Raw genomic sequence first — 4592 nt, 5'->3', positions numbered from 1 at the left:
TTATCATATAAGACAAAATGCCATTCCATTGAAGTATTTTGAAGAATTGGAGCATGTACTATTCTTACTTCAAGTGGATGACAGAATAACAGGAACTGCTGCAAACTATTTGAAAGAACAGATTCAGAGACAGAAAAGGCTTTATTCAGTTAAGTCTGATAGCACATACGTTCCAAAGTACAGAGATCACAATGGTGATATAGTTGAAATGAAGCCCAACACTGCTAAGATTATAACTACCTTTCTGGGGTACAGGGCTGTTGAATTCAATCTTGAGTCTGATAAAGCTTATTTGATCAGACTGGATCAGGATATAAGAAAAGCAAAGATCAATGATCTCAGAGCTGCAATCTTTCAAATTGGTGAAGATACTGCAGAGCTTAAAGATGCCAAAAGGAGAATGATTGATGAACTTAGATATGCTGAGAGATGTTTGTTGAAGAATTATCTCAGAACAACTCCTGACATCAGAGAGATCAGATGATGAAGCCAAGTCGAAGATCTACAACTGCTTAAATTCTGATATTTGTACAGACTGAAGTTGTTATCAGAAGTTGAATATTGGTAAAGCTTTAAGGACTGTAAGTTGTAGTTATTTAGTCTAATTCTCATGCATTTGTACTTAATGTTTTTGACAATATCAAATATCTGTTAAACTTGTATATTATGCTAATTCACAAGTTGGGGGAGATTGTTAGATATATTTGATAATGTCATGGCTAATATAATTTATGTTTAGATTTCAGATCTTACTTAACAGGACAAATTAGTACTTAACCGTTGATCAGTACTTATACTGGAAGTCAGGACTTAAGGATATCAGTACTTATATTATCAGGAGATAATCATCAGAAGTTAGATATCAGAACTTAAGTGCTGAAGGACGATCAGATAAGGACAGTAGCTGATTAAAGGAAAGAAGATCAAGATAAACATAAGAAGAGATATGCATGAAGAAGGAGTTCCGTGAAGAATGGAATACTTGGAAGAAAAGATATCTGATTGATATATTTTAGAAAGCAGAATTATATTCCATATCAATTAGCGATTATCTTGTAACTGTGTAGTATATAAACACAGACATAGGGTTTACACTATAAGTGTCATCATATTCGAGAAGATTATTCATTGTAATCCTAGCAGCTCTCGTGATATTTGTTCATCACTGAGAGGTAACAGTTCCATACTGTAACAGAGTTTATTGTTTCAATAAAGTTTATTTTCTGTTACTTAAGATTTTAAAGTTCGATTTGATTGTATTATACACTGTATTCACCCCCTCTACAGTGTGTGTGACCTAACAATGACAAATGGAGGGATTGGTTGGTTGATTTTAAGCCATTCATTTTTTACCATGGTAAAAGGATAATTAACAAAACAAAACAAAGCAACCAAGCCAAAACAAATCAAAAACATAAAATACAAGTTGACTTTCATTTCCTTCAAAAAGCTCTCGGCCAAAACCAGAGCAGCAACTTCAAACTATCATATCTCCTTCAATACTCATTCAAATAGTATGTTCTATAGCTCTTTGGAAAGGTATTGAGATGGCCTACAACTCTTGTTCACAAGTCTCGTCCAAATAAGCATGGTAAGACCATAGTTTTGACAGTTCTTTCAATCTGACTTTTAGAAACTTCAAAACCTAACTTTGTGTTCTTGATTTCTTTGGAAAGATCAAGCTTGTAGGAGGCTCCCTAAGACTTCCTAGCTACTCTAATCACTCCAAGGAAGGTATAACACCTCCAAACCCTAACTTTACTTTGAGTATTATGATGGTTTTGATGGTTATAGTAAATGAGAAGCATGATGCTTGTGTGTTTAGAGTTTGGATTGGATTTGTAGTGATTTGGATGTTGAAATCTTGTTTATAGTTAATGAAACTTAAGTATAGCTAGTAGTTCATGTGTGGGGTTGTATAAATTGGAAAATCTTGAGGTTTGGGGACTGATGTAGTAAGGTTTGGATGAGGGTTGGTTGTATTGTTGGTTGTGAGTTGAATGGTGGTTGTTTGGAGTGGTTTAAAAATTGGAAATCGCGTAAACATAAACGTCATAATGCCCAATTTTCCTTAACTGTTCTGTTCTTAACTTTAGGACCCGTGAACTCACTGAAAGATTCTAACCTTTGCCATTTTTAGATAGTTCATGTTACGAGCTTCGTTTTGATATGTGGTCGCTTGAATCCGATGTACGGTTTAGGAGAAACGACCGTCTTAAGTAACGGCATTTCGCGAACGAACCATTACCCCTCGCCTTACTTTGAAAACTTGGTTAAGGCCCTTAAATGACTAATTGGAGTATGAAACAATTATGTAAAGTGGACTAAGCAGTTGGTAGGGTATTCACAAAAGCGTCGCCTTAAAATTCGTAATGGTTAATTTATTAAAAATGGTGGAGCCGAGGGTACTCGAACGACTTATGTGATTTGTTAAGCTTAGAAATGACCATAAGCAAACGTTAGGGTTCAATTGGTTAAAGTCTAGTTTCTTAAGCGACCGTGGTTTAATTCCGGCTTATGTTGTTCTTCATAGGTTACCGGACCCACTCTAAGCTTAAGTCTACCCCGGAGCACTCAGGCAAGTTTTCTACCCGTTATACTGTTGTGGTGATGTATATATGTATATGCATTATCTTGTGATAGATGCATGATTGTTATTAGCAAATCTTGCGATATATTGGAGCATGTTGATATGGTTTATATGCATGCCTATTTCATAATATTGATATCTAACTGTTGATTCAAATGCTTATAAGTTGCATAATACCTATGCTAGAGATAAGAAGTAATTGCGTATACCCTTAGTATAGGAAACCCAAAGGCGAACATTTTCTAAACCGGGAGTCGATGTTCCCGAGTATAATATATATATATATATATTTATATATATATATATATTGATATAGTTTTCAAAACTATTAATCGAATAAGGTTTATTCGATAACTTTATTTTATTTAATGAATATTATTTTGAATATTCATTTGAGGACTTATGACTCCGCTTACTTTATTTAATGAATATTATTTTGAATATTCATTCGAGGACTTATGACTCCGCTTACTTTATTTAATGAATATTATTTTGAATATTCATTCGAGGGCTTATGACCCCGCTCCTTTTATTAAATATTATTCTTTATTTTATTAAAGAATAATGTTTCGATAATTAAACTTATTTTCGATTATTCAAATAAAGATCGTACTTTCATATAAGTATATCTTTGGTTATTTATTATTCATTTCAAGTATGAGTCTTAAAACTTTTACTTCAATTATTTTTATAAAGATTATCCTTTATGGGAATATTATTTAATAATAATAATCAGATATTTTCTAATATATCGGGACTGATTTATTTCATTAAATCAGCATTACTCCAAACATTCTTAAAAATGTTTTCGAGTCTTCAAAATGATTTTAAAAGTTAGAGCGGATCCCAAAACTAATTTTTATATTTAAGATCTTCCTTTCAAAGGGGATTTAAATACTCGCTCAGAACCTGAGGGATCCGGCTATGTGGTGTATTTTATATTCGCAACGAGGTTGCTGTTTTGATAAATGAATTGATTATTTACCCAACGTTCGGGAAGTAAGTCCATCTATTAAGTCGGCATAAGCAACATGGGCTTAGTGGGCGTCCATGAAAGTGTAAGTGGCTCAGTGGGAGTCCATCAAATGCGTAAGTGGCTGAGTGGCAGTCCAGCATAAGGTCCTATTGCGGCCAGGGTGATGACCAGTGGGGAATTCGTCCATCTACTAGTAGAAAAGGTTACTTATTGGTATGTTTGCCTGATCAGCAAGATATCAGGTTTATGCCAAGGTTTTCTCCTTTCCAAATTCATTGGATATTGCAACTCTGTTTATAATTTTCATAACAGAGGTTTTCAAGGAGTGTATTAAATGTATATATATAGGTGTGTATATATATATCGGGACTTAATGAAGTATCTCATAACTTCATTATTTAGAATGATATTTCAAAGATTGAATCTATCCAAGTCTTTTCTTGTAGTCTCATCTATGTGATGAACTTTTGAAACTGAATATACCTTGAACGGTGGTAGTTTAAGTAGTATTCGGAAAAGATATAAGTATATTGGAGTATCTTGTAACTTCATCTTTTCAACTTATATCTGGTTAATGATTATCTTACGCATGACAATGATTTTCACAAAAACGTTGAGACATGGTTAGATATATGAGATCACCTTGCAATGATATTTTTATACAGTTATAAACTGGAACTCTGTGTTTATTATGCATGGAAGAGGACTTCCAAGATTTTGAAAAGTATATGTACATATATACTGAATATTTTGTGACTTGGTCGCGTTAAGATATCAAACTTGGTTCATTTCTTCTTGACCAAGACTTTCATGAGTACTATGAGAATGCTCATATATTGTTAATTATTATACATATTATTTCGGTGGGCTTGTTTCTCACCCTTGCTTTCTTCTTTCATCACACAACAACAGATAGACATGATGAACATGATCAAGCTCCCAATTCGTGAGTGGTTAGGAAACGTTCTGCAGTTTCCTGTAGGCATTGATGCCGTTGTAGCTGAGGTAGGAACTACCAGTAGGCTA

This window comes from Apium graveolens, chromosome 2, assembly GCF_009905375.1.
Source record: "Apium graveolens cultivar Ventura chromosome 2, ASM990537v1, whole genome shotgun sequence".
Classification (NCBI taxonomy): domain Eukaryota; kingdom Viridiplantae; phylum Streptophyta; class Magnoliopsida; order Apiales; family Apiaceae; genus Apium; species Apium graveolens.
The sequence above is the reverse complement of the archived record's forward strand: the minus strand, read 5'-3'. Positions refer to the sequence as shown.